Source organism: Dromiciops gliroides, chromosome 4 (assembly GCF_019393635.1).
Source record: "Dromiciops gliroides isolate mDroGli1 chromosome 4, mDroGli1.pri, whole genome shotgun sequence".
Classification (NCBI taxonomy): domain Eukaryota; kingdom Metazoa; phylum Chordata; class Mammalia; order Microbiotheria; family Microbiotheriidae; genus Dromiciops; species Dromiciops gliroides.
In genome coordinates this window covers 396232574-396245476 of record NC_057864.1, presented here as the reverse complement: position 1 = coordinate 396245476, position 12903 = coordinate 396232574, and the positions used below count along the sequence as shown (strand labels likewise).

The 12903-nt window shown below is 39.0% G+C and overlaps 1 protein-coding gene across 5 annotated transcripts in view; it reads right to left on the bottom strand.

The window, feature by feature from the left end:
- The window catches only part of TIAM2 (TIAM Rac1 associated GEF 2), a 297053-nt gene that overhangs the window by 54237 nt on the left and 229913 nt on the right, over window positions 1–12903 (bottom strand). Inside the window, exon 1 of one of the 5 annotated variants that reach the window (XM_044001915.1) lies at window positions 10652–10984. The exons of the other annotated variants lie outside the window; for them this stretch is intronic. The gene's annotated coding sequence lies outside the window, so the exon portion shown is untranslated. Of the gene's footprint in view, window positions 1–10651; window positions 10985–12903 lie in introns of those variants that run through there. 5 annotated transcript variants of the gene reach the window in all.

Genomic DNA, 12903 nt, shown 5'->3' with positions numbered 1-12903 from the left:
AGTGGATAGAGCACAGGCCCTAGATTCAGAAGGACCTGAGTTCAAATCTGGCCTCAGACACTTGACACTTACTAGCTGTGTGACCCTGGGCAAGTCACTTAACCCTCATTTCCCTGCACATAAATAACCAAACAAACAAATAAACAAACAAATGAATTAATGAACAAATGAATGAATCCTATGATACTAAGATTGTATGGAAAGAAATTTACTGAACCAATCTCCATTTGTCTTCATTCTACGGGTGCCCACTTTCCTTCTTATACTCTTTACAGGGGCCAGAAAAAAATAGCTGGTCTGACCCTGCAGAGTAGTTTCAACTAGTAATCTAAGATGACAGTAGGTAACCATGGAGACAAGTGGTACAACAGGAAAGCCCCAAAGTTTCAGTTACCCGGCCACATGAACCTCCAAAATGAAGCCAAACCACCACCACCCTTTCCCCCCTCCCTGCCCTGGCTGGGCAGAAAGGCACAGGTATTTTCTGGACTCAAATCTGGTCCCAGTGGGCTACCTCACTGACTCCGCTGTGAAGCCACAGACAAACCCTAAAACCATAGCGACCTTTCTCTGGCATTTGTATTTAAATGTTCTCTTTAGCAAAAACATAGGCGAACTGAATTTCTACTCCATTTCCATAATGTGGAAGCAAAGGAGATATAACAAACAGGGGGAATCCCTCCAGCCTTCGACTTTTGGAAATCAGCCAAGAGAGGCCACTTGAAGAGGGACAGTGGTTAAAACAAGTCCCAGCAGATACAATGAGCATTCTCATGCAGCTCAGTGACCTTGCCCTCACACCCCCAAATACATACATTCACAAGTCTTCCCCTCCTAACTCTCAGTCAGGCTACTTTGTTATTCTTCTGCGACACCCTCCTAACTTCTACGGACTTGAAATTCCAGATGTTTGTGTATCGAGTTCTATTAATTCTCAACTCTCTCAATCAATTTTAACAAGATATTAACTTCTTTAAAATGCTAACAGTAGGTAAAGGTAAGAAGGGAGTGGGGAGATTTCATGTCCCATGACCCAGGCACTAACTCCGGAGTCCCCACCTAAGAGATGCCTCAATTCAAATGATTTAACTTAAGCTGAAAAAAAAAATTAACATCAGGAAGTTTTTTTTAATTTCTACCCAAGAAACAGTTTTTAAAGAAATGTTACTGGGGGCAGCTAGGTGGCGCAGTGGGTAAAGTACCAGCCCTGGAGTCAGGAGGACCTGAGTTCAAATCCAGCCTCAGACACTTAACACTTACTAGCTGTGTGACCCTGGGCAAGTCACTTAACCCCAATTGCCTCACCAAAAAAAAAAAAAAAATGTTACTGCCATGTTAAATACTGAGCCACAGTGAAAATAATACTAACAATAACATGGGCTCCCATGTGTTTACATAGCACTTCAAGTTCCACAAAGCACTTCTTTCACAACAAATCCTCTAAAAGATCTCTAAATTATAAAATCAAAGAACTAATAAAACATTAAGGAGACCAGTTCAAGCCCTTCATTTTGCACATGAGGAAACTGAGGTCCAGGGAAGTTAGTGATGTGCCCAAAGTCACAGTGAAGTAAGGGAGCATAAGGGATGGATTGGACCCCAGAGTTGGCATTTCGTTCTTTGCCCTGAACCACCCTAGTTCTTTTCTTCAAGAAGAGTGAGGAGGCAACTGGATGGGGCACTAATCCCCAAACTCACAAAACATTAAACATATCCTAACGTACATAGGAATTCCCCTCCTCCAACAAAATACTGGATCGCCATCTTACAGAGGGATGGACTGATTTGTGTGAGGTCTCAAAGTTAGGGAGAATCTGGGCTAAGCTTCAGATCTGCTCTTTTTACACCAAGTCCCAAGGTTCTTCCACTCTGCCATTATTAACCTCTCTATAACCATAACTAACGAGTAGCATTAGGTTGCTATGGACACCTCTATGGAAGCCTACATGTTCCTTTAAGAATCAAGTTCCTTCAACAACCCTTTTTTCTGAGCTATTGCAATGTGACAGTTTATTCCATGTGCTTTGGCTTTGCTGTTTATTGTTGAGATTTTCCAACATACTCTTATGGCTTAAAATAGGCATAATTTGATAAAGACCAATGTCTGGTTTGTAAATATAGAGTTAAAATGTTACCACTGTCAAGAAAACAAGTTCTATTTTTAAGTTTACTAGTGGAAAGGAGAATCAGTCAACAAGCATTTATGAAGTACTTACTATGAGCTAGGCATTGTGCTAAGTGTTCAGGATACCAAAAAAAAAAAAAAAGGCAAATATAAAAACAAAAAACCAGCAACAACAATTTCTGTCCCAGAGGAGCTCACACTCTAATGGGGGCAACATTTAAACAACTACAGACATACAAGAGATAGATGGATACATAGATTAATTGATTGATGGATAAACAGCTATAGATACATACTTAATATGTCTATGTATATAGGTAGTGTAAATGGGAGGCTATCTCAAAGAGAATCACAGGGGTTGGGGGAGGGAATACTGGAAAAAATTCTTGTAGAAGTTAGGATTTGAGCTGTCTTAAGACAGGGAAGCCAAGAGAGATAGATGAAGAGGGAAAACATCCCAAGCATGGAGGAAAGCCAGTGAAAAGTCATGAAGTTGGAATATGGAATGTCATGTGAGGAACTTCAAGGTCAGTGTTGCTGGAAGTACAGGGCAATAAAGTATAAGAAAAGTGGAAAGGTAGAAAGGGCTTTAAAACCCAAACAGAAGACTCTCTTTTTTTTTATCCTAGAGGTAATAGGGAGCCACTTGTATTCAGTAGGGAGAATTGATCTGGTTAGACCTGTACTTCAGGAAAATCACTTTGAAAGAATAGTAGCTCAAGAGAAAGCATTAAAACATATATACATTCCCAACCACTACTCTTTACACATGGCCTGGCCATCTCAAACAAACTTTTGAGAGACTGAGTCAGCAAAATAAGTTCTGGTCATGTTTTCAGTGGTGGTACACAGGTCACTACCAATGTAGTATATGCAACTAGAACAGGATGTCCACACACAGATAAACACAAACCTTTCTGCACATATACTCTGAAGTTCAATCAAACCTGAGACAGATACAGAAGACAACGTAAATGAGACACTGAAAAGAGAAACTCTTTTCTCACCCAGACACACACACACAAAATAACTTTTAAAAAATCTCACCTGAAAGAATTGATTTGTTAGTTAGCCAAGCAAAATCCAAGCAACACCTACATAGTAACACCATAGTAAATACACTGAAGAATGAGTGTTTGCAAAGTGATACTAAACCGCACTGGCTGAGAACTGTACAAAATGAACAGCTTCTTTCTAACGGACAATCAGCACAGAGGTGAATACTGTGCAATATCCCGGATGCCTTGCGGTTACCACTGTACTGTGTGGCACATGTAGCCTTCTTGTTCTGAGTGCCCTTTGTTCTGTAGCTGATGAGCACCGTTGTTACAGGAACAGGTTCTTTGTCTTCCAAAAGAAGCTTGTTTGAAGACAGAGTATGCTGACTGCAGAAATTATGCAAACTTTGTGGGTTTATAAGCAGTTAAATCTGAAATCCCCAAATGATACAAACGACAGGTCAGCACCTTATATGTACTTGCAAATTACAATTTCTTTTCTAACAGATGGGTTGTTTTTGCTGTTGTTTTAAACTTTGATGGGAAAATATAAAGGGACAGGAGGAGGTTTGCCATAGAAGATAAATCAAGTCAAAAGAACTGTTAAATTAGAAAAGTATATTAAATGAAAGAGACAAAAGAATAAAGGGAATAAAAATGAAGGCAAGAGATAGAGCAGGTACCTTGTAAAGCAAATTATTAATTTTTCTAATGTCATAATGATAAATAGCTTTTTATGGACACTTGTTTCCCTGCTTTTTATCCTGCTATTAAGAACAGCAGGCGAGTGATTATACCTTGTATCATAATTCAGTCTTGATTTTGAATAATCAGCTGCTGATGAGAGACTAAAAATACTAAAACCTAAATAATACTAGCTAACATTTATAGAGCACTTTAAGGTTTGCAAAGCATTTTACAGATGTTATCTCATCTGATCCTCACAACAACCCTGAGAGGTAGGTGCTTTTATTATCCCCACTTTTAAAATTAGGAAAGTGAGCCATATAGGGGACAGGGGACTTGCTCAGGGTCACTCAGCTAATAAAGTATCCAAAGTGGGATTGGAAACCAGGTATTACTGACTCTTGGTCCATCCCTCTATGTACTGTCACACTAGCTGCCTAAGATGAATGTAGAAGTTGGCTCAGGCAACCTCCTGCTCTACCCCTACCAACCCCATTTATTTACAGATCTTATGCTAAGATTGTCTCTACTTAAGAGGCCATGCCTTGAGCCTTTTCCCCTAAAACTGAAAGTGACATTCAATGTTGACCAATATAATGTAAATTCCTTAAAGACAGGAGCAATTTATTTTTTTTCTTTGTATCCCCAGCAGTAGCTGGTATATGGTGTGTTCCAAAAGTCTTAGTGCCATTTTAAGCTCTTGTAGCTTAAAACAGCATTAAGACTTTTTGAACGGTCCATATACCACGTGCTTATTTTTTTTATATGAATGACTTTATTTATTTTTGTTTGTTTTTGTGAGGCAGTTGGGGTTAAGTGACTTGCCCAAGGTCACACAACTAGTAAGTGTTAAGTGTCTGAGGCTGGATTTGAACTCGGGTACTCCTGACTCCAGGGCTGGTGCTCCATCCACTGCGCCACCTAGCTGCCCCATACTATGTGCTTATTAATAAGTGCTTGTTGGTTGAATGATCAATACCTGTAGCAAAATCACCCTCATCTATTTTTAGAACTAGTCAGAGCACCTGGTAAAAGCAACAAGCTATTTAGGCCCAAGACGTAAAGAAAATGTGAAAATCCAAGCACTGTGACCCAGACACATTTACTGTGGATTCAGAGATTGATTCATCATTTTAATAAAAGACTGAAGCATACAAGAACTTAATGCTCAAAAGAAAAAAGGGAAAACAAAACAAAGCAACAGATATAGAATCTATTTTAGACTGCCTTACTTCTTTTGTCAATGAACAATATCCTATGATTATTTGGGGGGGGGGGGCGGGGGCAATGAAGGTTAAGTGACTTGCCCAGGGTCACACAGTTATTAAGTGTCAAGTGGCTGAGGTCGAATTTGAACTCAGGTCCTCTTGGATCCAGGGCTAGTGCTTTATCCACTGCACCACCTAGCTGCCCCCTACAATTTTTTTTTCTTTTTTTTTTTTTTTTGTTGGTGAGGCAATTGGGGTTAGGTGACTTGCCTAGGGTCACACAGCTAGTAAATGTTAAGTGTCTGAGGCCACATTTGAACTCAGGTCCTCCTGAATCCAGGACCAGTGCTCTATCGACTGTGCCACCTAGCTGCCCCCTTGTTTCCTTTTAAACTGCTTGAGACACTCTCTATGAGAAGCCTTTCTTGATGCCACTAGTTACCAGTGTCCTTTCTTCCAAAATTTCACCTTGTGTTTATTTTGTATGTACTTATTTATGCTGTCTCCTCTGCTAAAGTGTAAGATGGTCTAGGGTAGGGAGAGTTTTATTTTGGTCTTTTTGTGTTCTCTGCAGCTGTCACAGTGTGAGTGGTTAATAAATGCCTATTGATTAAGAACCCAGATGAAAACACCAGTGAGTATGTATGATATGACTGGAATGGTAAGGATTCCTGGGATTCTCATCTCTGTTCTGTGACTCTTTGGGCCTCAGTTTACTCATTTTGACTATAAGGGTGTTGGATTACAGGATTTTCCAGTTCTATTTTACTATGAAAAGCTAAATTATGTATGCTGTATGTTTTCCCTTGAGATTTCACCTTTAAAATGAGGAAGATGAAGTTAAAGGTATGGGAAATAATGATTTCAACATCATGACCCTTCCCTGTCACTACTACCCTTTGCAACATTAGTTTTTCTTAGAGGTTTTCACTTTCATTTACTGAAGTAGAGTTAACAAAGCCAAAAAATGGCAAAGCAACTTGGAGTCTAACTCTTCCTCAGCTAGAATCCAATTTCCTCCTCATGGTCTTGAAAATGACTGGTTTAAGAAAAACAGTCTTTAAGTAAGGCACTGGAATTAAAAATGGGCAGAGAAAAGAAAAATCATACAGTCACAGGATTTATTTTAGCTGAAAAGCATCTTAGTAATTCTGTATTTTGCAGCTGTGGAAACTGAGACCAGAGAAGGCTGGTATCAGGAAAGGAGCCCTAGATATGGAGTCTGGAGAACCCCCATTCAAAGCTAGCCTATGATTCTAATCATATGACTGTAAGTCTCTTTGAGCCTCAGTGTCCTCATCTGTGAAGTGGTCATAGCACCTGCCCCACAGGGTTGTTGTGAAGAATAAATGAACTCATGAAAAATAGTTACCCAACATTAAAGCACAATAGAAATCATCACCACCACCACCACCACCATCACTTCCAAAGGCTACATAGCTGGTTAGGAGCAGAGCTAGACCTAGATCAGCGATTTCCTGACTACTGGTCCAATGATCTTTCTGCTAGAGCAGACTGCTTTTTCCTTACTGGAAACACTACTGGTATGAACATTTAGGACTTCTTTTCAGGTTTAAGGCTTAAGTAGGGGAGAATCTTAAGTTTCCTCTGCCCCATCCCAGGTTAGAAAAGTTGTAAGACATAAACAAAGAAGGTGAGAGCTGAGAGGAATGAGGCAGGAAATGGGCGGAGGGGGCTGATGAGCTCTCCCCTCCTCCACCACAACCCTTGGCAAGGAGCTTCCCAAGGTCTTTAACTGAAACCTCTCTATACCTTGCCAAGAACAAAGGTCCTTCTGATGCCTTAGTAGTTGTTTCAGGGGGCAGGAAGCAGGAGAGATGGGAATACTTGTGGCAAATAAACTATTATGTTGGAAAGTGAAATGTTCATTTTTAAAAGGTTCCCTTTTATCAGAAATGAGCCTCTGTGTAACGCTATGCATTTGCAAAGTCCCATAAGTACTTCATTAGTTAGTCATCATTATGATATTTTAAAGAGAAACATGTTTAATAGCCCATGTCCCACCCCGTTTAGGAGACAGGGTTCAACCTGACAAGCCCTGATTCCATCCTGCCTTCCGCTATGTCTGATGACTCATGCATTGTCTCAGAGACAATGCTACTTCTAAGACGTCCCCTCCATAGTTAACATTCTGTTATTATATGCCTTCCTCTTTTCATCATCCTCTTTTGTTGGTCTGAAGACACCTGAGAACAACAATAATGATTGTTTTAAAATGGAAAAAAAGAGGATGAAAAGCAGTAGGATAGGAGGCAAGGGAGAAAAAAAATCTGACCGTAGAAGAGAGGAAAGAAGGTGTTGTGTGGGAAGAGATGGGAGGAAAACGAGAATGACTGAAGAGAAAAGCCAAGGTCGGAGGGTAAGTGAGACAGAAAATGGAAGTCTTGTTCTGCCTTCCAGTGAACACTCCATTTCAGGGTTTTGTTTTTCCCTTCTGAAAGCTTTTTTGGCAATTTTTAGACTGGAATAGAAAATGGAAACGGTACAGGAGGTGAAGCATCCCCCCCGCCCTATTCAGCCATCAAGATCCTGCTATTAGTGAATTCTATTTCTTAAGGCATCTAGATAGCCCAGAGCATGCCAGGTGGCAGTAGTCCACTTGAGCCTTTCTCTCTGCAGCTCTGGGCAGTCCTATGCACACAACTGAATGAAAACATTCTTCAAAACCTGCCCCATGGCCATGAGGCAGCAGATTTAAGTTGGGTGGGGAGCAGAAAACATCACTACTAGATGGGACAAGGAATAGAAAAGCAGATCTCTGCTAAAAGACTCACTGTTGTCTTCCAGTTCAAGCAACAGTACTGCCTTCTTATTTGAACCTACCAACTTCTTTCTTCACAGGACAAGCATGTTTTCCAAAATGTTTTTCATTTAACTCATTCGTTTTCTTCTCATTGCACAGACCTTCTAAATGCCACTACAGATTTAGTGTAAGCTAGTTGTAATTGTTGTTGGTTTTACTTCAAAATGATGGACAACAATGCTAATACTAACAAGAGAGTATCAACTTATCTTTTTTCATTATTAAAAAAAATGCTGGGGGCAGCTAGGTGGCTCAGTGGATAAAGCACCAGTCCTGGATTCAGGAGGACCTGAGTTCAAATCTGCCCTCAGACACTTGACTCCTACTAGCTACATGACCCTGGGCAAGTCACTTAACCCTCATTGCCCTGCAAAACAAAAACAGTAACAAAAGCAAAAACAAAAAATGCTGATGACCACCAGCCTAGGAAAATGGGATGGGAAACACTACAACTTGGCACACCCTTTCCTGTCAGACTAAATAAGATGACTGACAGCTTACTGACATATCTGCCTGACTAATCAAGCACAAATCAAAGAGGATAGGGTACTGGGACTACTAGAGGAGATTAATACTATTAAAAACTGATCATTAAGATTTTTTTCAATTGCTTTTAAAAGATACTTTCAAAGAAACTTCCACAAACATGAAGTGTCTCTGTCTCCCTGTTTCTGTCTTTCTTACTCTGTCTCTTTCTTCCTTCCATACACAGGCACATGTAGGGGGTGAGCACATACATACATACACACACACACACACACACACACACACACACACACACACAGGAGTTCAGTGTTGAACAAGACAGGCTGCTAAAGAGTGATACGCACTTGAGAGTTAGGTGTGAAAATTCAGCCAGACCCTGTCCATATTGTCTTCACTGTTGCCCACACCAGCCTACCTCTTATGTAAGGCCTGAGGTGTCTCTTCCTAAAATGTTCAGAACAAGTGGCAGTGCTTTAGGACTGTCAAAGCTACAGAATGTTTTGTTCAGCATTCCAGTATCCATAGTCTACCCCCCTGCTAAAGATACAGGGAACAACATCACCATACTATTTTTAATCTGGCATTTTAACTTGCTCTTTGTAAAATCATATAAAGTCACCGCAGAGAGCATTACCAAAGAGGGATCAGCTGACTCTGTCTTACATGGCAAAGGACACAAAAGACCCAGTTCTGAAGGCGCCCTACTTCAAAATACTCTGTGCTTCAAAACTAATGGAACAGGCCAGTAGAAATTAATGTCAACACTGTCATGCAGCCTAAATACAAAGAATTCACCTTAACCCCTTGAGACATTCCACATTAAGTTTTTTTGTGTGTTTTTTGCTATTCATTATTTTCTGCACCTGGCTTTGCAAACAATTAGCTCCAGAGGGCATTAGGCAGCTGAGGGTAGAGAAAGGACCATCTTTCACATAAAGAAAACCAAACTCCTTTGTCCCATATCAGTATAACAAAAGGCAATCCATAATGAAGTCTAAATAATATGAAAGGGAGCCACCAAGAAAGGGGTATTGTAGTGGGTGCTGGCTATGCCTAAAGGTTGTTGACAATTTATTCGCTCAAATACCTAAGGTGCAACAGGAAAGGGGGATTCAAAAATGACTATGGGGAGAGGGGATGGGGAGAGGAAAGAAGGAATCAAACTCAAAGGAATAAAGACTGCATTAGCTTGCAGGAAAGCAGCCATGTTCAATGAGTCCTGCCCATGATTAAATCATGTGTTAATTTTAAATCTTAAGAAAAATATTTTACAAACAATATCTTTGACATGATAGTAGAAACTAAAAGCAACAAAATCAAGATTTCATTGTGTTTGGGGGACTGGGAGGGGGATATTCTTTATTATTATTATTTCTTTTTATTCTGTTTTCTTTATTGTTTTATTTAAAAGATAGCTTAATAGCAGTTCATCTGGAAAACCCAAAAGGTAGCTAAGTAAATAGTAATAATTAAATTTCAGATATGGGTTATATTTGTGCAGTGTACCAAACAAAAGCCTAAGCCTGAGTACATGTCAATTTTTCTGCCTTTAACAAACAGGACAATCTATATCTCAAACATGATTAAATTGCAAGGAGCACAACAAACAGTTGTCATACTGCATTACCAGATTTTTCAATGCTTTCTGTTCCATCAACAGAACGCCTACCGACTGCAAAAATAACCACTGCCAAGGCTACACGAGGCAATTACATAAAATGCTGAAGAATTATTGAATTGGAAATTATCAAAGTATAAAACCTGCTTACCCCCAAGGAAAAGGGAGGTTTCATTTGTGTGCATTTTGTTTTGCAGGGGTAAGCATGTTGCAAGGTACTGAACTCTAGAAATTTAACGAAGCCCAGATTACATTCTCTTTAAATTCTTTTTATATCCTCTTATGTATTATTGAGTATAAATAGTCTTCTTTTTTCTGAAATTTAATGTGCATGAATATTTCTGTTGTTTTCATGATACAAAATTGCCAAATAAGCTCTAAAATTATTTTAAATCAATGCAACCTTAGATAAAAATCCTCCTCCCCGGAAAGAAAAGTTGATGGTGGGATACTAGTTGTACTACAATACCCAGTCTCCTTATTCACAAATTAAGGTACAACAGTGAGATATACTTAAGTGCTATCAGTTCTTTCCCCTCAAAATTTCCTCTCCACAAAAACACATCTTTTCATCTGAATGGTAATCCTACAAAGTTTTTAGAACAAAATCAAATTTTTTAAAAGACCAAGTTAAATCATGCAAACTTGCCTATATCTTCTATATCTATTCCATATCCATTAGAATCAAAGCTTTTGTTTACTTACATGCTGTACACAATGGAAAAGTTCAAAGAAATCTGCTCCCAAAGAACAAAGTGATTACATCTACCCGGAGTCTGTAGGGAAATGAGTAACACACACTTTCTCTGTTGCTCTCATCCCTGTGCAATGAAATAATCCCAAACTGTCTGTTCTCCCAAGTTACAATCACAAGGACCTCCTAGCGCCACCAATCTTGTCTTCACAAAGCAGGAGCAGTGATTCCAGAGGAGGTTCACCCCCATCCTTCTGAATTTGCAACTTGGGCTCTGATGCCCATCTACAGAAAGACAACAACTTAGAGAACAGAAGTACATGCAGGAGTCACAGAATGCTGTGTCTTCAGGGTTGCTTGAAAAAAAAAACTAGTAGAAAGCTAAACACAAGAACTATTTTGGTCCCTATACATCTCTTAACTGTTTAACACATTATATTCCCAGAATAAGTGAGGAAAGTCTTCTACTTACTCCCCCCCCCCAAAGAGGGTGATTGCTTATTCTTTTTCAAACTCTAAACTATTACAATATTATATGTAAATTGTTAACCATTTTTTTTTTAAATCCCACACATTCTGGAGATGCTGACAGGGTCATACAAAAAGCAGTGACATTAATAGGTACCCTTGAGGAGAAAGAAGGCAATCAATTATGAACCATTGGCAGAAATTGTGGGGCTGTCAAAAGCCCCAGTTACAGCTGTGCTTCATCAAATCAAACTGCATTTAATTTCCAAGTGAAATTATTCCTACTTCTGATGTCTAGGGTACTTGTTTGTGAAATCTACAAAATAGAACACATTTAAGTAGACTCTAATCAAATAAGAAATGATTCACACACGAGAAGCATGAAGGAAAACCTTGGAAATAAAAGTGTCTTTTCCTTTCTGAGTTGGAAGCTTCAGGCCCTGATTTTCAACCTGACCTACCTGGACTAAGACTACCTCCCCACATCTATACAGAGCTTTAAGCTTGACAAAGTACTTTCCTAAAAACAACCACCACCAGTGAGGTGGGTGGCACAAGTATCTTTATTTCCATTTGATAGATAAGGAAACTATTATGAGTCAGGCTAAGCACCTATTGGCAGTTACCCTGGATCAAGAACTGGGTCGTTAACCCAGGTCTTCTGATTCCAAGGCTGGATGCTCTTCTTTAAGGACATATTTGAGAAAACAAGATAAAAATGTCCAAATTTAACATTCTTTAAAAAATAGATAGTCACTGTTTTTATGGTTTTGACTTAGTGTTGTTTTAAAAAAAAAACTATTAGGCAGATTAGAAAAATCCTCATATTTTTCCCAGTGAGCCCATAAAAATGGTATTTTCTCCTCCATCTAATATAAATCCTAATGATTATCAATATTTGTATAGGGTTCAACACTTCTCCCATCATTTTCCTCTGGGTCATTTAATACTATTTCTGTGAATCAACCTCATAATTTGCATAATAGTGAAAATGGAAATATTTTCCAAGAAGTTCTATGGAAGCACTATCTATACTAATCAGCAAGTTGTTTCTTAAAGATTTAAGTGCTGCATATGTAGAAGAGGCCATGAGGATTCAAATAACTTACCTACTTTTAGCAATGTTGCCAATGAAAAGCTCAGATAGCCCCAAAGTTAAAAAGTATAATTATTTTTATTCTTTCCCAAATGTCTAGCTACCTAGGGCCAAATAACCCTTTTCTAAAATGTTTTGATTGGCATGGTACTATTAAGTAGTCTTTTTCAAAATTACTTCCAAATCATAACCTTTTGCACATTTATTATACTAAATCCTAAAATAAAATAAGATTTGAAGGAAAAAAAAAAGAGATTCCCCTATTAAAACTGAAAGGACAATTTGACCAGGTTACAAAATGAAGGAAGTCACTAACACATACATACACAAACATACACCACTTAATTCCAATAGTTAACTCGATTTCATACTTGTAATTATCTTTTTTTTTTTTTTGGTGAGGCAATTGGGGTTAAGTGACTTGCCTAGGGTCACATAGCTAGTAAGTGTCAAGTGTCTGAGGCTGGATTTGAACTCAGGTCCTCCTGACTCCAGGGCCGGTGCTCTATCCACTGTGCCACCTAGCTGCCCCTTGTAATTATCAATTTTTTAAAAAATTGCTCCACAAATCTATAAAATCCATTTAAAAAACAACCAAATTGCCTGTTATAAAGCTTAGGGTTCTGTGCAGTAGGCTCTAGGAGCTTTACCTTTTTTTTTTTTTTTTTGGCGGGGCAATGGGGGTTAAGTGACTTGCCC